The sequence below is a fragment of the Arvicanthis niloticus genome, chromosome 22, assembly GCF_011762505.2.
Source record: "Arvicanthis niloticus isolate mArvNil1 chromosome 22, mArvNil1.pat.X, whole genome shotgun sequence".
NCBI lineage: Eukaryota > Metazoa > Chordata > Mammalia > Rodentia > Muridae > Arvicanthis > Arvicanthis niloticus.
This window is the reverse complement of record NC_133429.1, coordinates 8,611,536-8,633,481: the sequence shown is the minus strand read 5'-3', so window position 1 is coordinate 8,633,481 and position 21,946 is coordinate 8,611,536. Positions and strand designations below refer to the sequence as shown.

Sequence of the window (21,946 nt, the reverse complement as noted above, 5' to 3'; positions counted from 1 at the left end):
CAGGGGGACAGTGTGGCAGCTGAAGGCCTCCTGCTAGAACTTCGCAGAATGGAGACATTTTTCACTGGATTTGAGCCAAACTCTTCAGCTCTCAGGTGCTATTGACGTTCCCACCTCAAGTTCCTTCAGACACAGAACAAACACACACCTCATTCCAACCCACTTTTTGAATAAATATCCCCCCTCCCAATACCCTTTATGGATGTAAAAGGGTATTACACACACACATACACACAAACAAACAAACACACACACACACACACACACACTTTCATTATGCAAGATCCCTTATTCCCCCCCTTGTAGATATCCCATAATGCTTCTAATTTTTTTTACTTAGTGTTGCTCTAAAAACATCTTCATAAGGAACCAAGTCCCCACCTGCCAGAGGTTTCTTTACTGAGCCTGAATCCCACTTTTGTGGTCAGACATGAAATCCAAAGTTGAACGAAAGGACTACTCCTCCAGACCTTTTTACATCCTGGCAACACAAAGCCCACAGGCAAAGCCGGCACATACAGCTGATACAGTTCCATTAAGAGGGGGTGCATGGCTATTCCCAGGTCTTCTGTAAAAGGCAGACATTGATGGGATGCCAGAACAATCTCCCCAAGGCTCTGCCTCCATTTCTTGTGTCTCCCTTTGCAAGACCATCAGTAGCCATTTCTCCCAGAAGCCCCAGGGACTCTTTCATCTACCCTAACCTTAGGGGCACATTGGAACAGCTCAGCTGCTGGGCAGAAAGGAGATCCACCTGGACTTGACAACTGATTCTCAAGGAACTAAAGTGACTTGAGTCACCTGCTTCATTTACCCAGAAGGTAAACTGGAGAGTAAGGCTTTGCCTAAGGGGGACAAGGTAAGAGGGATTCTTTTAAATGGCAACATCTGGTCTTTCCTGGCTTGCAAAGAGCTCACCTTGATTTGGGCATAAAATTTCTTAAGCAAGCCTGCCCTGTAAATCTGGATACTTCTGGAAGCTTCTGCCCATAAGGTCAGCCAAATCTTTTCTTACCCTGAAATAGCCTGAGCTTGGAACCTTTTCATCTGGGAACAGTTTAGAGAAAACACACTGAGTTTTTTGTGCTCAGGGAGACACATTAGTGTTCAGATCCCACCATTGCTGTGTGGCCTCACTACAGCTCTTTCCCCTTAGATCTCTCTGGCTTTCTTGGCCCTCTGCCACTCACATGGATTATAAATGACATACTTTAAAGAGTGAAGAAATACCATGAAGACCTGGGCTTGGCAGGAGTCAAATCCTACCATCACATGGAGCTGTGTGGCCATAGGAGATTTCTTAAACCTCTCTTGGCCCTGGTTTTCTTTTTCTTTCTTTCTTTTTCTTTTTTTTTTTTTTTTTTTTGAACTTGAAAATTATTTATTCCATTTTTTTGGATATTTTATTTACATTTCAGATGCCATCCCCTTTCCCCATTCCCCCCCTCCCAGAAAACCCCTATCCCATGCCCCCTTTTCCTTTTTGCACTTATACACTTTTTAAAAATATTAATCAAAGGCTTTATAAGTTTGGTAATGCTCAATCAGAAGTGTAACCCAATAACCAACCTAGATATATCAACTATCTTTGACTGGTAGAGACACGTGAACATCTGCCTCCCTGTCTCCCCATTCTTTATCTCTCTTTCTCTCTCTCATCACCTAGCTTTTCCTCTCCTTCTCTTCCACTCCTTATTCCTTCTCTTCCTCTCAGTACTCCTCCCACCTTAGCTCCTCCTACATATCACCCTTCCTGTTAAAATAAAACTTTTCTCTCAAAATACAATTAGAGCATAATTATGCCAATTTGTACCAGTGAGGTACAAGATAGTGCTAATACCCAGTCCATCATTGTGTTGACAGAACCTCTGTCATCTCTCCTAAGGAATCTGAGGGTGGGGAGGTGGGAGTGGGGGGTAGGTGGCTGCACACCCTCATAGAAGCAGAAGGATAGGGGATGGGATAAGGGGTTCCTGGGTGGTGGGGGGAAAGGAGTAAGGGGATAAAATTCAAAATGTAAATATTATATCCAATAAAAGAGGGGGGAAAGGAAAGAAAAGCTGTTTTCTAATGCATATAATGAGAGTGATGTGAGAGAAAGTTGATGTGAGAGCCAGGAACAGAGATCAAGAACGCCATGGGATCTACCCCACACCTGTCACCAGTCCATAAGGTTAGGGTAGAGGATAAATTCCTGACTGGGATGAAGTGAAGGAAAGCTCATCAAAATACCTTGTAAAAAAAAAAAAAAAAAAAAAAAAAAAACACTGATAAAAGTGTGGCAGCACACATGGGGTAACCAGGACTAGTGTGCACGAGGCCTTGAGACTGAAGCACCTCCTTCACCATCAGTGTCTCACCTTGTCACTACAGAGAGCCCAAGAGTGACCTAGTGTGGTCTGCCAAACAAGATGGTATCTGTGGTCCAAAGAGACAGATGCGGAAGCAGAGACGGCCCAGGCCCATTGGTATGAAAGTAGAGGCCATACCAATGTTTTCTCTACGAAAACAAAACCTCTTGAAACTAAGCTAAAACTAAACAGTAGTCTTTGCTCCCAAATAGATTCAGAGCCCTTCCAAGTTAAATTACTTGCCAGCCCCAAATCCACCTATTTGGCTCGTGAATTATTATAACTTCATTTACTATAGTTTGTCCTGTGCAACTTGGATGCGTGTTATTCTGTGCTTTTCTGTTGGCAGTAAGGTTTTCCCTAGAGGCTGTCAGTGGCCCAGGCAGGGGTCACAGTGAACAAGAAGGTTGGGGGGCGTCCAAGACTTCAACAGCAACAGAAAAACCAGCTAGGCAACTTGAGCTGACAGCACATCTAACCGCTCCCCCCAGCTTCAAATGGCAGCTTTGACATGGACCAGGCTGGACATAGGTTCTCTTTATTCCTGCTGGGGAGTGGTCATACACTATTCACCCCATGTCCTCCAGCAGCTGAGGTAGCCTGGCATGGCCTAAGCTGCAGTCTGGAAGCATGAATGCTTGGTAGGGGTGATAGCAAGAAATAAATGCCCCATTTCCTGCTTCCACAGACTGCAGTCTAGCAGGGAGACAAGGTGGAGAATAACACCAGAAAACAAATCGCCAAGAGACATAAGTGCTGCCAGAGACTGGAGGGAGGAGGCCCTGCCTGACTCAGCCTCTGAGGCTTCCTAGGCTCTCTGTGGTGTTCTCTGCTTCTGAGGGCATGGGGAATAAAAGAGACAAGAAGAGATTAATTAAGGAGTCAATAATGTTTCAACTTAGAAGCTCATAAGAGGAAACCGACTAGAAGCTGGAGGTGTAGAAGGAAGATAGAAGACTTACCCAGAACGTTCTGGGCTCAATCTACAGACCGCAAAGAGGAAAAGAGCAGGTAGGCTGTGGGTGCCTGGGAATTGGCTCACAGATCCATAAATATATGCGGAGTCCTCAAATACATCAGAGATCTGGGGAAGTAGACCTAAAAGAACATCTCTTTAGAACCCATTTCTACCTTATAATACGATTTGGAGAGGTTGGTAAGTGGTAAGTATTTGCAAAACTAAGAAAAAGTACAGCACTATAAGCAGCTAAGGTTGTTAGTTCCCTTCCTCCCCATTCCCCATCCCGTTTACCTAGCAATGTGGACCCCTGCTACACCAGCTTTAAACAGTAATGGTTCCAGGGCTAGCAGATCACTAGTGTATCTCTAGGAATTCCACATCTGATGTTCATCAGCATATTTGGAGGAGGACAAGACTCCCTGGAGCTGGCCATGTCCCTCCCCACAACCTTCCACCCTGCTCCACCAATCTAACCAACATCAATCAAACACAGATCTTTGTCCCCCTGACCTGATGAACAGATTTTCCTACTGACAGGCTGGAAGGATGAGCTTCTGCTGCTGCTCTGGCTCCTTTGTGGAACGGAGACCCCCAAGTTAATGGACATCATCAATCTCAGGCTCTCACCAAGGACCATCCCATTCCATATATCCTCTCCTAGGTGTCACATAGCTGGCTCTGCCCTCAAAATGTAGACTCATGGGTAGACTCTTTGTAAGCCTGTCCAAGAAGGCCAGAGCAGGGGTCCCTGGCTTCTCTAGCTGCCCACCCATTGGTCAGCAGTTCCTGGATCTCTTTGCATTGCACCTGCAAGTACAGTGGAGAAAAAAAGCTAGGATGTATCTTTAGCAACTGCCATTGGCAGGCTATGCCTTGTGTGACAAGCACTGTGTGCACACTTTATTGTGTTCCCACGGCAGTGATCCTGTAAGGTGGTAATTACTATGCCGGTTATTAGTACCTACTAAGCAGTTTTGCATCTGATTGTGGAGGAAAAATGGAGAGCCCCCTAAGAAAGAAGACTAGCATTGAATCTTTGCAGAGTAGTTCATAACTGTACCCTGCACCCACTGTCAACCCTAATGGGCCTAGAGAAAACTGGCACTTAGATGGGTGATACCTGATATGTCCCTAATCTTGAGGCTACCCTTCACATTCATTCTCATCCTCTCCTCTCTCTCTCTCTCTCTCTCTCTCTCTCTCTGTCTCTCTCTCTCTCTCATTCTCTCTCTCCTTCCCTCCCTCTCTCCCTTTCTTCTCTCCTCTTCCCTTTCTCCCCTCTCTCGGATTAGTAGCGGGAATCTACAGAGTCACCATCAACAGATAATGGTAATTCATTACTTAGCTTATTGTGCTTGCCCAGCACAGGACAATGTGTTTGTATAAAGGACTTTGCTACCTTGGAGCTGAGGAGGTAACTCAGAGGCAAGGGGCTGGATAGCTCTTGCACACTTGTAGAACTTTTTGTTCATTAGTGGTAAACAGAAATCTTCCTAAGGATACACACCATCCCCCTTCCCTCATCCTTTTCAAGGTCCTTCTCAGGAGCCTGTTGCTCCTTTGAGAACCCTTACCATATCTACATATGAGGACAAGGCAGCAGGAATGAAGGTGAACGAGGCCTAGAAGTTCCTGCATTCCCCTCATTCTCAGCCATGTGGGTGCCATGGCCCCAACCCCTAAAAATCTCTCTAAAATGGCTCAAGCCAGAAGGTCAGCACAAAAAAGATCTCCAGGGAATTAGTGAAGGTAACCTGAAATAACAGGAGGCACAAGGCACCTTGGTCCTGTCACTTCATGACCTTCTGCAGGCCACTTCCCATCCTAGCAAACAAATGGTGACATGTGATTACCAACCTCTCAGGTGCTCTTCCTCCCAGGGGACTTGGGTTTCCTCCTCACCTCACCAAAGCCAGTTTTCAAAACTACCCATACTATCTAAGAGACTATCAGTCCAATCAGTGGTGTGTTCTTACTTAATCAATCTCTTACACAAAACTGTGGTTTTCTATGCAGCCCATGCAAGTAAGTCTCACCTGCTTAGAAACCCCAATCTGGAACTTCCATGACTCCTATGCCTCTCTATGGCACCCACACCTGATATTCTGCTGAGCTGTGTGAGGTTCAACTTATCCAACACCGAGCCCCTGGTAACAGGCCACACCCATAATTGGGCCTCTGAGGGCCTTCTCTGTCTTGGGAAATGGCAGCCTGCTCAGTTCCTGTACCCATCACTGCAAACACACAACCCAGAGCCTTTAACCCTTGCAGTTTCTAGGTTCAGACAGCCTTGCTTCACTCCTTCCATAACCGATTTCCTACGTCCCGGTCAGGCCGCCATGTCTATTCCCTCCCTGCATCCCTCTCTCCAAGACCACAGTCCCTCCACCATGGTTTCGCCTCATTGTGTTCTAGCCGACACCTGCCACCATTAGGTCACCAGTTTGTTAACTGTATTTTCTCAATAGAATTCAGGCTCCCAAGGCAGGCTGATTCTCTGGCCAACTGCTCTACTCAGGGAAACCAGAAAGACCTGAAACACCACAAATAGATTTGTGCTGAATACACTAAGTTCAGTGTGATTTTCACACATACAGCACCACACACAAAGAGGATGACTTAAAGATAGATAAGTAACTCTCTTGTGTAGACTGGGGAAGATAGCCAAGTCTTTCTGAGCTTTCAATCCATCAAAATGGGATAAGGGCAATTCTTAGTTGGTAGGTCAGGCAAACATCTGTCCATTCACCATTGGCTGAGGCCTGTGCCTGACTTGGGAATAATGAGATAAATGAGGCTCCAAACAACTCTGAGTCCCAAGACATAAGAAACACACAATGATAGTTAAGGATGGCAAACACAGAGGAAGGAACCAGGGTCACAGCTCCCAGGACACAAGAAAGTGGAGTCTGTTTCGGGGTGGGACATCAGAAACATCTGTTCTGGATTCATCCTGCAGAAGACACCTTGTTTGGTGCATTTGAAATTAAAGGAAGCAGAAAACTGGACCAGACTTTGGGAGGAGGGGGGAGGGCAAGGAACTGACTGGGAATGAAACAAAACTGCAGCTGGCTTCTAGTAAAACCAGGGCCTTCTTCTCCTTCCCAGGAAGACACCCCTCCTCTCTCACCTCCCCCAAATAGGCACTTCCTACATCCTATCCTGGTTCCCCAGGGCTCTTCTCCCTTGTCAATTTCAAAGGCCCTTTTTGTTGATGTCAAAGCCAAGGCCAGACATTATAAAATGCACTCCCCGTCAAGATAAGCAGGCTCCAGTTCAAAGCCTGTCCTGACTAACTCTTTCCGTTGAGTAAAAATATTAATCTTGGTTTTATTTAAGCAGGTTTTTTTGGCAAGAAATGAATGCCTGCGGCTAAAAATACACCCGATCCACACACGCTTAGAAAATCTGGAAAGCTGCAAATCATTTCAGCCCAATTCCATCTCAGGGAATGCCATTAAAACCTCCCCACCCCAGAGTGCTTGGTACTTGGGACTGGTACCCTCCTTGTGCTTTGGGCTCTCTGGGAAAGCCTGGCCTGGGATGCTTAGTTCTCAGTCCTTGGGCCTCTAGCAACAGGGAAGAAGGATTTGCATGTGGCCCTGTCTTGCAGTCACTGTGTAAATCTGCTTGAGCCAGGAACTGGGAAACAGCCCCTGTTGACATTGTTTGTGTATGAAATAAAGGGGCCATGGACGGCAGGCAAGAGGTCCAGGATGTCTCATTGCCTGGAACTTGGTCACCCAAAAGGAACAGAAAACAAAATCTCCAGCATACTCCTGCTTTCCTATCCACAGCAATGACCTCAGTGTGAAGCTCTGAGAGGCAAATGGCAAGGGTTTCCAGCCTCAGGCATCTTCTTAGAGTTTGGATTAATGCATTTAATCTCTAAACCAATTGCTTTTAAAGGCAGCCACCCTTAATTGCTTCCTGGGCCAGTGGCAATTTGAGACAAAAGATACCCATCATTTTGCCAAGGACAGGGCAAAAGTCCTAAGGTGGCTAGTTCCTGGATTTAGAGTTGACTTAGCTGGGAGTGAGGACCTCAAATCTGTGGAAGAACATGGCATTTCTGCTGCAGTGTAGGTTTGTAAGGCACCAGAAAGGCTTCTGGGGCTTCTACTTCCTTCCCACAACTCTATCTACACATCAGTGTCTCATTAACTGAAATGCTGTGTTCCCTGGGAAACCTGTCTCTGCAGGCAAGGCTACTCCCATGTACTCTCTTCTGTTTTAATATTCTCCTTTTCTTCTGATTTTTCTTATGTGATGAGTTCTTTGGCACTCAGCAGCATCCCTAGTAACCAGACAACAGTTAGAACCTGAGTGTCAGCAGCCTACAAGGCAGCAGGTTCCCCAAAATGTTCACTGAATGAATGAATGAATGAATGAGTGAATGAGTCTGGGCAAGGGAATGCAGGATAACGGAAATACACAGGACTGTTTTTTCATCTAGTCTCCTGGAGTAGAGAATCAAGATTCCTGGTTGCTAAGGACTATTTAGACAAAGAAGAAAATGGAGGAGGAGGAGGAAGAGGAAGAAGGAGGCAGAGGAGAAAGAAGGAGGAGGAGGGAGGAAAAGGAGAAAGAAGGAGGAAGAGGGTGAAGGAGGAGGGAGAAAAAGAAGGAAGAAGAGGACAGAGAAGAAAGAAGAGGAGGTGGAGGTGGTGGTGGTGATGGTGGTAGAAGAAAAAGAAAGCGAAATGTGATCTGAGAGTCCAAGAAACCTTGGTCCCAAACAGGGAAGATTCACACTCCAAGAGAAGTGAGTTATAAGAGGCCTCAGTCAACCTGCTGTCTCTGTGGATGGGCTGCACTCAGACCCCATGAGAGATGAGAGACTCAGGCTCTGGAACCTGAAGAAAGCTCCCACTGAAAGCTCTTCCAGGCCTGGCACTGCTGATGCCATGCTGCATCCTTGACGGCTAGGAGAAGCAGGTTCAGCTGCTCCTGGCCGCATCCCATCCTGTGGTTTTTCTGCATATTTCGATGTTTGTGTTCCTCTTTTCCTTCTTCTGCCCCCTCCCTTCTTTCTCTTCTTCCACAAGCACTTGGGGTTGATCTATTAGCTGCTCAGTGTTTATTCAGAGGGCTATAAAGCATGATGGTCCAATACCATGCCTTAGAGATCTGGCAATAAACAGGTAGACAAGGCTCCTACCTCAGTAACCTCCTTTCTGTCCCATGAGACAAGAAAATAGGCATAGGAGGGCACACAACTCCACAGGCTAGAGACAGCATCCTAATCCAGCTGCCATCTGACTAGAGCCAGAAAGGGTCAGCCCCGTTGATAGAGGAGTAAGTAAAGGTAAAAAACTATAGACTAGAGATCTTAGCCTACAGAGTAACAGAAACCACTGCCCGCGATGGGACTGATCTTCCAGGTGGGCATCAATTTCTCAAGGGAAAGCATCTCTTAGAACATGTGCTCCCAAGGGAGCGCCCCACCCAAAGCTTGGGGACACCTCAAGAAACTGGTTTAGATCTTCCATAACCCTCTTTGCATCAGACCCACAAGGGGCTCCTTCCACTTTGCAACCCATTGCTTAAGTTTAAAGTTAAGATTTAATATATCCCTTCCCCAACTCAAATGCCTTAACCTCAAGGAGAGGCTTTGCCGTGGGAGTTTGGTTGGTCTTCAGTGCTGTGGCCAGAGAAGTTATGGTGTCTAGGGTGCACACTGACTTCTGCCAAGTTCAAACTCACTCAGGGTTCAGGACTGCCCACTTGCTCTTTGCCATTGGCTCACACTTGGCAAGGGGGCTTGGTCCACCCCCCTACCCTCCCTCCTGGGCTCCAGCCCCATGGGCCCATGGGAAACTTTATCCCACACAAGTGGCCACCAGAATAGCAGCCTGGTCTTCAACCACAGCCCCTTTGAAGCAGTGCCCAGAAAAATACCATGCCCTCCAACGGTTCTCAGAACACTGAGCTTTCAGGTCGGGTCGTTTGTGAGAGCAGAACAGAGGGCAGCATCTCAGGGGCTGTCCATAGTATTCGATTTTTTCCCTCCTAATTGGGATTTTTGTTTGCTAGAAAAGCTGAGGGATTCTGGGAGAAGTCTAGGAATCGGACCACCCTTAAGCCAAGGGACCTCCCCTCAGCACACCAGACCTGCAGACTGCAATTCTGTTCCCAGAAGGCACCAGGAAGAGCAGGAGGTGTTACTGTGGTTTGAGCATTCAGAAATGTCTGCTCTGTTTCTGTAATGTATTATACAGCACAGATGTTAAAACACTCTGGTAGGCCTTTAGCATGTTCTTTGGGTAGCTTCTCAAGTATTGAGAGTTTCCTCCTGCTTTATCTTCAACACACCAACAAGGTAGGACATAGCTAGGAGAAATAGCTAGGAGGGTCCCACTGGAAACAAGTGATACTGGGCCCAGCCCACCAGCTCACAACTCCCACGCCCAGGGCATGATGGACACTCAGGTAGAACAGGTATGAGAAAAACTCTAAGTGTGTAATCTGTAAGACAGGTAATCAGAAAGAGCTATCATGGAGGGTGTGGAAGAATGCTCTGAGATAAGCTCCAAGTGCCTCTTCAAGTCCTACCTACTTTAAACAAAATATAGGTTAAAGCATGCTAACCACTGCCTCTTCTGGTCATGGTAGGTAATGACAGAATTCTAAAACTAACTACCACCATATTTTTGGTATTTCTGAACCTGGTCTGGTCAGTAGAACTGAAGAGGAGAAGGGTCAGTGATAAGGAGGGAAAAGACCATCTATTCCATAAACATCTCAACAGGACCTACAGTACCTGAACCTCTACACATTCAGTAGATACCTCCTGATGGTCTATTACACACATGCCAGGCACTGTGTCAGATGGTGAAGTGCAACAGTGAGCTAGACACACACCTACAGATAATATATGTGCTCCTTGAAACTAATCATAGTATTTTTTATTGGATACAGAAAAAAATAAAAAAAAAAAAAAGACTCGGGGGAGTTGAGGAACTCGTAAAAGGTCATATAACTAGAAATTAAATACAGATGTGCCCCCACAGAGCTCGCCCTCTTTCTATTACCCAACAATTAGCAAACATGGAATGCGCCACCAAAAGGTCAAATGCATCATAACTGAGGAATGAGAAGAGACTGCCAAGGCTGAAGAGTCAGGAAGGGCTTAGGTAAGCCACTGCTGCTGAGAACTTGGAGGGGGAATCGGCTCCTTCAAACCCTTGCAGTGTCTAGTGGTTCTAGTTTCCAGAGCTCACATGGAGTTCATTGTAGCTTCCAGGATGGTTTCTGTTTTTATGGGCCATGCAGAGTGTACTTGTTCCCATTAGTCAACAGCACAAATGCACTCTGAAAGAGGGCCGACGTGATAAACTGAATGCAATTCTGACCACATCTTATTGTGGGACACTAGGGTCCCATAACCTATGGCAACTGCCTGAGAAAAAGCATCCTCCAAACGTGTGCAACAGAGCATTGCCCCTTTCTACTCTTACTGCCTAGCTGAAGTCAGGGTTTCGCCTCAGTGAACCTAAGTGACCCGGAGCTTTTGATTCTGCCTATCTACAGGAAGTGAGATTACGAAGTGAACTTAGCTACTTGCAGAAGCACACTTGATCACTGCTTCTAGATGCTCCCAAGTGCACCAACACAGAGCAAAGAGGGACACGTTTCCAATGCTATGCTATGTTCTTTTATAATAAGCAACAGGATTACGGCAGCTGGATACATGTAGCCTGACACTGACCCAAAATGCCCATGGGTCAGCAGAGCCTGTTGGCAACTTTCCCCAATAATGAGAAATCCACTGGCTTTGAGCATAGCGCTCAGTCAACCCCATTATCAGTTACAACAGGTGCTGATGCTTACATGCAGGTACTGTGCGTGATCACCGCTGAGTACTTTATATGGATTGTCCCATTTTGAGTCTCACTAAGACCTCATAGATTAACTGTGTCCTTAGCACCGTCTCATAACACGGCAGCTTATAGGAGTTAGTGATCTTCCCAAGATCATCGAATGAGGAATTGGGAGACCCAGCATGTCAGTCCAGGTAGCCTGACTCTAAAGCTCCTGTTCATCATCTTTAGGCCACACTTACTTAACCTTCCAGAAGTGCCAGCTTAACAACTGTGAGTTGGACCCATTTCAATGGACCGGGAGTATTTCTAGGGTCATTAAGAATAACTTCTTTAACTTCCCTGCCATGCCATCCCAGAGTTAATTTGTACAGTGTGAGGCACTGTGACTTAGGCCAGGCTTCCCTGTGTTTTGACTACTGTATTATCTCTCTGTGGTAACCTTCTCCTAATTAGTTGACATAGTGGGCATACACACATCAGAAGAATACTTGCATTTTCCCTAAGTCGTTGTCAAGATAGATGTTGTCACAGATTCCCTTCTCTGCCTCTAGTCCTTTTTTCCCAGTCTTCCCATCCTCTTCTTGCTGTTTGCATCCTTCAGCTCTAACTGCCATGGCAAGGGGTGAATGCAGGTTCCTCAGGAAGACAGCCTGGGAGGAGGAGGAGAAGTACCCACCAGGGCACAAAGTGGAAAAAGATCAAAACTTCCCTTCTCACGAGGATTTAACTTGTGGCCATTCAACCTAAAGCATCGCCATTGTCTACTTAAAATCTTCAGTGTGGACAATTTGTTATGAGGATAGATCTTAAGTGTTACCACAGCAAAATTAAATAATCATCACCATCATCACTATAATTATCATCATTTAGTGTTTTCAAACAGGTTCTGCTTCCCAACTTCTGGTGTGATTTAATGAGTCTACCTGTTACTAATACAGGATCTGAAGATAGGAGGAAGAACCTTAGTATACACCAAGCACTGAGTAGCAGGAAGAGCCCTGGGGTAGGGGCACTTGGGAACTAGATTCACTTGGTCTTCCATTCATTTTCTGTGTGAGTTTTGCCTACATTTACAGATCCCTCCATTGTACATGAAGATCAAGTTGGAAAGGCTATACTCCACTGTCCCTTGCTCTCTCAGGGCCTCGCCTTTGTGGCCCTTTGTGTTTCTCATTTAGGCATTTTTTTCCTTCAGTTAGACTCTGTTCTCATCAGTCATGGTCCACTATGTCATGCACACTCTGCTCTGTAGAGCCATACTTCTGAGCATCGAAGTCCCTGCGGTGTGTCTGGCCTTGTCTTAAGGGTCCTTCTCAGCATATTCTCCATCTTGATGGTTTGAACTCATGTAGACTTGGGGTAGAAGTGAGTAGGGAGATGCCCTAATCAGCTCCCTGGTCCTTCTGCCATTCATAGTGGCAGAGACCATTTGGTAATGAGAAGTAAGGCCCATGCAGACTGGTCATGATGCTGCTGGAAGCTCTGCTGACAAGGACTCAGTCTGAGTGAAGTGATGCTAAAAACTCACATTTCCTTTGGGCTCTTCCAGTTACCTTGTGGACAGGGTCACCATTACCCATCACCTCTGCCCCCAAAATAACACAACGTGGGTGACTTATTTGCCTTGCTCTTTGAGCCTTCTTAGAGGAAGCCACTCTGAAAACAAGAGCTGGCTCTCTTCACCACAGCCTCGGCCCCTAGAGGGACTGTGGAGGCACCAGAGTCAACTCAGTTTTCCTTCCCAACACTTGGACCTGGCTTACTCACATCCTTGCCATAGACGTTCCTATTTATGAAATACAAGAAAGATTAAATTGGTCTCACTTTGGGGACTTTTTTTTTTCTTCATTTCCCTTGTCTTCCCCAACCCTATGCCCTTGGTTGGATTTCTTTCTCTTTCCTTTTTAAAGAGCAAAACATAAACAAAACATTGTCCAGGCTGTGAGTAGCAGCTCACAATGTTCTAGCTGGATTCTCTCTACACCCGCAGGATCCGCAGGAAACACCTTGTGGAATCTGCTGGGAGAACTGGAACAGAGGGAGGTATGCACTGGGCGGGGGGGGGGGGGGGGGGGGGGGGGGGGGGGGGTGGGGTTGGTCCCTTGGCCTGGCTGGCTCCACAGGCTGGGTACAGGAAACAGGAGCAGGATTCCCACCCTGGGAGACACAGACGGGGGTTGGGGGCAACTGTCTCTAGTATTTTCCAATGGGAAGCCCTTAAATTTGCTTTATCTATTTCCAATTACTTATAGTTAATTGCGGTAAGAGAAGAGACAGAGACAGAGAGACAGAGAGACAGAAGAAGAAAGAAGAACAGGAGGAAAACTGATAGTTTCTAGGCATCTCCTTTTGGAGATTTAACAGCTCTTACTGTGCAAGATGCATGTCATGTGGAGGTCAAGTATATGAAGACTTAGGGGTAACCTAGATCTGGGGGTTGAATCTGTGTGTCAGCTTCTATGACTGTTCTCGTTCTTCTCTCTCTCTCTCTCTCTCTCTCTCTCCTCTCTCTCCTCTCTCTCTCTCTCTCTGTGTGTCTCTCTCTCTGTCTCTCTGTCTCTCTGTCTCTCTCTCTCTCTCTCTGTGTGTGTGTGTGTGTGTGTGTGTATGTGAAGGGAATTCAATCTAAGACCTTGCCCATGCTAGGCAAATTCTTTACCTTTACTGTATCCCCAGCCCTATTTAAAAAAATCATTTTGAGACCAGGTCTTGTCATACAGCCTCGACTGGCCTTGAACTTCTATTCTGCCTGCTTCCACTTTCCAAGTAGCTATGACTGTGGACCGTCTCTCAGGCAATCTACTTTACCCTTTGAGTGCTGAAAATAAAGGTGTGCAGAGAGGCTGCCTCTGGCAGCAGCTGGGAGCTGGGAGCGGGGTGCGGAGATCAATAGCCAGACATTAATGTGAAGAGAGTCTAAATCGAAGTTCTCCATGGCACCCCTCCCTGCAGGGATCAGGGAACCCCATGAAGAGGGAGGGAAAGACTGTAGGAGTCAGAGAGCATGGGGAACACAGGGAACATAGCACACTGAACCACATCAGGACTCAGATGGGCTCACAGAAGTGAGCAACACAGGGCTCTTAGAGATCTGCGTCCTCTGCTTATCTTATGGCTTAGTGTTTTTGTGAGACTCCTAACTGTGGGAGTGGGTGTATCTCTGACTCTTTTGCCTGTTTGGGGGACTCTTCTTCCTAATGGATTGCCTTGTCCAGCTTCCATAGGAGGCCTTTTGCCTTGTATTATTGTATCTTGTTTTATCTTGTTGGCTGTCTTCTCTTGGAGGTTGGCTCCTTTCTGAAGAGTAATGGCGGGGCTGGGGAGGAAGTGGCGCTGGGACAGAAGGGAGATGGAGCGAGGATGGGGAAAGAGGGGAGCTGGGAGGAGTGGAGGGAGGGGAAGCTGTGGTTGGGATGTATTGTATGAGAAAAGAATCTATTTTCAGTTTAAAAAAAAGAAAATTAAAGAAAGAAAATGGAGATGCAAATTCACACCTTATAGGGGTGTGAATACAGAGCTTCAGGTCATAAGGGAAACAGCAACATTAATTATTTTGGAAGAGGCTCCCTTCCCAGGGCCATAAAGAAGTTAAAGAAGCAGTAAGCAAGAGAACCAGTACATTCTAAGAAAAGAGAAAAGAAGATGCAGAGAGCTAGCTCAGCCCCATACGGGCATTGCAGGCTCACAGCCTGGCTGCCAACCTTTCCCCTCATGGAATGGCGGCTGCCCCACTTACTCTTGCCCAGCACATTTTGATTTCAGGTCAGGTAGAAGCACGGGACGTTGGCTGGTATCCATCCAAGTGGACAGTGCAGAAAAGCCCAGCAAGAGAAGGGAGAGGAAACATGGATACAAATGCTAACTTGTGATTGAAGTCTTCCAGGTGGCATCTTGCTTCTTCCTGGGAGTGGGGAGCATTTCGATGGGTCCAAAATAGTGTGTTAGTGTGTGTGCTTAGCCTTTCCAAACCCTGCCTTCCAATATTGTGTGTGGGTGTGGGAAGCCAATCTTGATAATATGAAGTTAGGTCTGAGAGCCATAGCTTGGCAGGCCTGTTTGGGCCAGGGTCAGTGGCCAGAGCCAGGCATTGTTCTGGGTGGAGGAAGGAACAGTCAGTGGCCAGCATTCTGTGGGAGGTGAAGGCCAGGACCAGACCAATTAGGGTCTGATGGAAAGCAGGACCACTCTTTATGAACCAGGAGGCCAGTGCTCTTGCTGCTAGGAAGATGCTGGCTAACAGGAACATCAGACACCAGTCATCTCCCAGGATAAGAAGCAAGCCTGCTTAGGGGTACAAGTGAAAAGCTGAAGGCCTGAGGGCTGGCTGTACCCCCATCCCCACTCTATCTTAATCATAATGAACGGCCAACTGGGCACTAGCTGAGCAAAAGGGGGACATGTTTCTTTGCTCGATCGACAGGTTGGTAACATTTACAGGCATTCTTTGGGCATCAACAGGAAGAGTCATGCTCAGACCACCAGGCATGATCATGAAAGAATGCTCAGATCAAAGGTACCATCAGTTTAATGTTCAATTTAGTTCCTGCCTCTTGTGCTTAAGCCTGGAGTCAACTGCGTGGCTAGACAGAGTGCTAAGTTTTGCCTAGCTGAATTTAGCAGATCTTATTTTGTCCCTGCCTCCATTTTAGCAGTATACGTTTAGAGGTAGACATGGTGACAAGTGACATGACATGTTTCAGTCAAGTCTAAGTCTATTATAAGGAGTGAGCGGATAGTCTTCTTCAACCCAAGGATACCCCTGGAGCAGAGGGAAGGTAAAGGCCAGTTGCCCCAGAGATGCTGTTTTTGTCCTTCCTGAGCCTAAGGGGAAGGGACAAGTATGAATTTCTTCAGGGGACTGACTTTCCCAGGATGTTCAATGTTGCTCAGTGTCAGCACCACTCCTCTGTGATGGTGCTAGCACTGAATGTAGTAGCCAGGTGCACCAAACATGAAGAAGAAAGGTGTACCATGAAGGGAGTTTGCTGTTTCTCCCAGGTCCAGCCCAAAGAACATGTAGCAGGTAGACCAGTACTCTCAGATTGAAATGAGAAAACCTTGATTCTACTGCCTGGACTTCACACTCTTGGTGTCACCAGAGGCAAGTCACTTCTCACCTTTGCTTCCTCAGTGAATTGAGAAATGATTGAACAAATAGTCTTAAAGGCTCTAAATCAAAATGATACTGCTTATGGTCTAGAAAACTACCAGAAGGAACAGACTTAATTTCTGGCCCTTCCTCCCTAGGTACACATAGCTCAGCAAGTGGCTACATTAATGACCTCTTTCTGATGCAGCAGCCAACAGGTGACAGAATCTCCCAGTATCTGTATGGGATGTCTAAATGATCTCCTTCCCATCAACAAAGCTTGCGGGCTGGAAGGTGTTGTGCTCTAAATGGCCCTTTTCGAATTCTCCTGCTGGGGTTTACCCACTCAAATACGGAGGCACAGAGCTAAGTCTGAGCCTGGCTTCATGTCCCTCCCCTGCTGAGGACCCAAGATAAGACAGTTGATCCATCTGAGTCCCAACTTCCCTCATCTATCAAAACACACGTTATTTCATGCATTTTAGTCAGCATTAGCCTTCCAGGAATCTTCTGAGAACTGAGATCTCTACATTCCTGGGACTTACTATGATAGAAGAGACAGAACAAGCAAACATATGTCCAAAACAATGCCGGGTTCTGGAGTGGGTGGCCTAGAGAATGGCTGGAGTAGACAAGTCTCCTTTATAATGAGAAAGGAGGCAAGGACACAGAAACCAGATCCCATAGAACCTTCTAGAACTTGTAAAGGAGTTGAGAAGCCATGGGAGAGCTTTGAACAAGCTATTGCTGGCAAGTGACTGACATTCCAATAGCTTGCTCTGACTACTTTATGAAGAATAAATTGTAGGGGACTAAAGCGAAAACAAAGAAATTAATAGCCATCATCTCCACCCTTTCCCTCCTCGCCATCTAAGGTCACTGTAAACCTCACAGGAGATTTCTCCTACGGCCCAGAAAAGCACAGAGGCACACCCAGGGTACAGATGGTCACATGTTTGAAAATCTACTTGTACAAGTAGGAGCTTGCAGGGCCTGGCACCAGGCTAGCAAGAGCTGTGTTCCTGTATGGACGGATTTCAAGGAAACAGGGTAGGGTGGCAGACTCTGCCTCCCTGATGCAGCTGTCCCAGTCCAGATGAATCCACATATTTAAACAGGGAGCTTTGGGGGAGGCCACGCCTGGCTCTGCTTTTGCTGGTGGTGCTGGACTGGAGTAAGATAACACCCAGCAATGTGTCGAGACTGATGCCAATGAGAAACCATTTGCTGAGTGCCTGGCACATGCTTGCCTCCCCAGCTGGCCTCCCTTCCAGGACTAGTAAGAGAGCACAAGGAGCTGGAGATCAGGTTAGCTAAGGGTCTGCAATTTCAGAGTCCTGCCCCTATAAGGTAAATGACCTAGAAACCCCCAGCATCCCTAAGGGAGTACATCCCAGCATCATGGGTCCCAAGCTTGTCTTTCCAGTGGGGTGTGGAGTGCTAGCCTGCAGGCTGGAGCCTTGGATTCAAAACTGTACCTCTAGGCTCCCACAAGTGGAACAAGAGTGTCTGTGACAGCAGTGTCTTAGAGCTGTCATGAAGGAAAGTTAGAAAAGAGTGCTCAGATCACTCACTCACTTGGACACCTCCTGAGGCTGGGGTTCAGGGGCAGACACCTTGGTACTTAGTAAATATATGCAGAACCCAGCACAATCTAGAAGTGCCATTCCTCTAAAATACTATATTATCTAAAATGCCAGAAGACAGTAATTAATCAGATGACCTATATGTATGCACTGGCCAGTATCAAACAAAAAGAGAACTACCGTACATTTCTCAGGACTTGGATCGTCTGTTATCTCTGCAACACGGATCCTGAGATTCACCAACACTACAAAACTGGAATGAAGGTATCTGTTTTTTCTGCTATGGCCACTGATGCTCACTCTTCCTGCTAGGTTTTCAGTCTGCTTCCCGTTTTCTTGCATTGTTTCTTTTGTATAATGATGCAACTATGTAGAAGGGCAGCAGAATGAAAACGGCCCACCTAAGATCTGGCATTTGCAGGGTACCTTCGAAACTGTTTCCTAGCCCGACTCAACAATCCTGCACACACGCTACATAGTTTCACCTCTGGAATCATATGGAACACATTTGTTGGTGATCTGTGTTCTTCCAATCCAAACATGTTCATTCATATGGTCCAACACCAAGAGCTTGTTGGACGGTTTTGTAAAGATCTGTGATAAACAACTTGTATGTTAATGTCTGTGTATACTCATGAATATACATACATAAATATTTATAGGCTTACGTACATACTCATGTACACTGGCATTTTACTTGATTGTTTTACCTGGACCTAGAAGCTATTTCCTATCTTTAAACATGTCATTTAGTAGACCCTGAATTCAAGTCAGTGGGTCCTTGGCTCACAGCAGCTGCTAGCCCCCTGCCTGTGATTTTCCGGGTACACTTTCTCCAATCAGGGGTCAGTGGGTTCTCTGTAGACATCTCAGGGTGACATGTACACAAAAGAGTGTTTGACACAGCTCCTCAGATCCCATGAACTCACACTTGCCTCCAAAGTCTCCCTACCTGCATCCTGTCTCTCTCCCACAGAGGCCAGATGGTGACAAACCTGAAGGAAAACCTATGTGTTGTCCGTTTGCTGTTCCTTATGGATCTTGCAAGACCCATCTTGGTTATTTCAAAGTTGGAGGCAAAGTCTCTGAACAGATTGGGGGCCACCAGGAGCCTATTCATTTAGGTCACAAAGTCACAGCATGAGGCCACCTTCCCAAACAAAGTTCCTTTCTGCCTTCCTGATCCTCTCTGCTCATAAAAACCCTCTGCCTGTGGTGGGCAGTTTTAGTATGCGGAGTGCACAGGAAACATCCCTTTCAGAGTGAAGGCAAGCTGCCCTCTCTTCTCTTTGCTCAATCACAAAGGCAACTGCCTGAAACATTGATCCTTAAGTGGGAATGGAGGAAATGGATGTGGGTGTCTCTTGTGGAGGGGACCATGCTAATACGCTACTCAGCCAGTGAAAGCAAACCTTCTGTCCTCCATGTCCCTAACCAATTGGAACCAAGCTATTCCTAAAAATATTTTTATTATAATGCATACTGCATATTGTGTAATAAATACACATGTATATATGCATATATCCTCCATTTTAAAGATCAGTTTCCCCAGCCTGTGATTCCCAGGTACGCTTGCTCGGGGGTCTAGTGATGGCTAAGTTAAGGCCAATTCTTGATACAGCACAAAGCTGTCTTGCATGGTACCCTTTCTGCTTACTCTCCATACACCCAACTGCGTAATTTAAGCTGCTTAAGACAGGCAATGACCTTCACCTGGACAGGTGTGAAGGTAGGACTCTCTCGGAGTGGAGTGAATTGCTCAAGATGACAGTGACAGTGGAGGAGGGGGCATGGGATTCTATAAGGACCAGGTCTTTTCACACTGAATCCAGAGCTCCCTCCCAGCCCCCAGGTGGCCTCTCACTGGCCCTTTGAGAGCTTGCCAAGTTTTCTCTGGCCCTAGCCAGTCACCATACTGTCTGCCCAGAACCCAACCCCCAAGGTCCCTCATGGTTTTGTTTTGTTTTGTAGAGATTCTCCCCTTCCTTCACCAGCTGCCCCTGCTGGCAGGTGTTCACCCTTTCCCAGGACTACCCCCTCTAGGCCTGGGCCAGCTTTAGGCCCGTCCACAGGATCCTGGATACTTCTAGACTTAGACAGGGAGGACCCTCAAAAGCCTGGTTTCTCTAACTCTCTTTTGGCAAACTCCCAGTCACAGAGCTGGCCCATTTAGGAGAGAAGCAGAGGAAACCCGCCTGCCCACAACCGCCCCCTCCCAAAACCCCACAGGAACATTCCATTTGGAATTCTCTTGTGGAAGATCCCAGGGATCCCCTCCCATTGCAGGTGCCTCAGAGAAAGCCACACAGTCTCCAGGTCCACAGAGTAATCAGGGCTCTCAGAAAACATAGCACAAAGTCTGAGTCCTCCAGGATCTATAAAGAGCACCCCCAAAAAAGAAGCAGGCTATACTGGCTTCCACCGACCATGGAGCCCTCTACCCAATGCAGAGGATCTACAGAGCAAACTTCCCTTCTATTGTCTTTTTAATCTGATTATAAAAGTGACATGTCACTGTTGCGAAATTTTATTTTCTGGAAAATATGGGCCAAAATGACAATCATCCAAAACTACACACCCCAAGAATAAACAGCATTGATATTTTGAAAGATAGACATTCTTACTTTTCTCTAAGCAACTATATACACATATTCCTGTCTTTTATAATTATAAGAAACAAGCTACCATTACTCGAAAGTGCCCCAAGGGTATTTCCATGTTCATAAACAAAGAAACTACCTCAAACTACTTTCATGGCTCTTCAGCAGCCCAGTGTGTTAATAATTTTTAGATTATAACTTTTATATATAATATTTACATAATTATATAAATATTTAATGAATAATTTAATAATATTTCATAATGATATTTAAGAAATCTCTCTGTAAGAGACATTTAGGGATTGCCCAGTTATTTCTTTGGACCAAAATTCTGGAAACACAATTGTTTGTTAAAGGGCACGCACATTTCGGAGCCCTGGATGCATAGTACCAGGATGAGTTTCCCAGTGGGGATAATACTTTTCTTATCTGTAGCCTGTGAAGGTGAGACCCATATCTATGCGGATGGAAAAGATGAAGTTCCAGGATTCCCCATACAACCCTGCCAAGTCCAGGGGCATCATCTGGAAATCCCCAAAACAATCAGCACCTGTAATGAGCCATCTGCTGGGAGGTAGGAAGAGGGGGCAGATGGGAGAGATTTAACTTTTTTTTTCATTTGCAGGTGCAGAAGTAGGCAATGAAAAATAGGAATTATCAAGAGCCACTTAAGGCTACGGGTCCCTAAAAGTGTCTCTCCACTGACATGGGGTCGGTGGTGGGATATGGTGCCAAGAGGTGCTATGTGGGATAGTGGTAAATGTCCAGGAAGAAATCTCGCTACCAGGAGCTGCCTCCTTTTCAACCCACATAGCTAGTGACCCCAGGAAAGAGTTTAACGCCTCCAGGCTTACGTTTCCCTTGAGAATTTCTTATTTCTTTGACTTCAGAGCCAGGCCTAATCCCAAGCCACTGAATCTTACATTCTGTGCCCACCATTTGCCTGTTTTTTTGTTTTTTTGTTTTTTTTTTTTAATCTTGCCTCTAGGAATGCATTCTTAAAATCTGCCCTCACCAGGGTGACGCCAATCCTTCTGTAACTTGTCTTGGTACCCTCAATGCACTGAGAAGGCTGTAATGGCTAGGAGAGAGCAAACACTTCTTTATAAAATAAGAGCTCACTTCTCAGATGCAGCTTCAGCTTAGCATTTGTGGAGGGCCCTGGTCATGGCTGCCATCTCTCACCTATCTTCCCACCAGCCAATCCTGAATTAGAAACAAGACCCCTCCCACTCTGTGACTGGTAGGAACCAAGGCTCAGAATTCACACTTTACTCTCCAAATGATAAAAGGCAGAGTTGGGGTTCAATCTCAAATGTCCTTCCTTCTCAGTTCATCTTCCTTCATCCTTCACTGTCTCTCCCAGTCACTAGGCAGGACTCTTTGTTATTAATGCCTGCTGAGAGCGCGTGTGAACTGGCTTGGTGACATTTGCATACATGCCTGGCACCCGCACTGGGAAGATCCTGGGTTCAGAGCGGGATGTTGTTTGGGGCAGAGATGTACTGAAAAGACATGGTACAACCTGGGTTT

At 46.3% G+C, this 21,946-nt stretch overlaps 2 protein-coding genes across 5 annotated transcripts in view; one reads left to right on the top strand and one right to left on the bottom strand.

Moving 5' to 3' along the window:
- Syn3 (synapsin III) overlaps positions 1 to 21,946 on the top strand; it is a 426,170-nt gene that overhangs the window by 160,331 nt on the left and 243,893 nt on the right. The gene's annotated exons all lie outside the window — the stretch shown is intronic.
- Positions 1 to 21,946, bottom strand: part of Timp3 (TIMP metallopeptidase inhibitor 3) — a 49,069-nt gene that overhangs the window by 11,423 nt on the left and 15,700 nt on the right.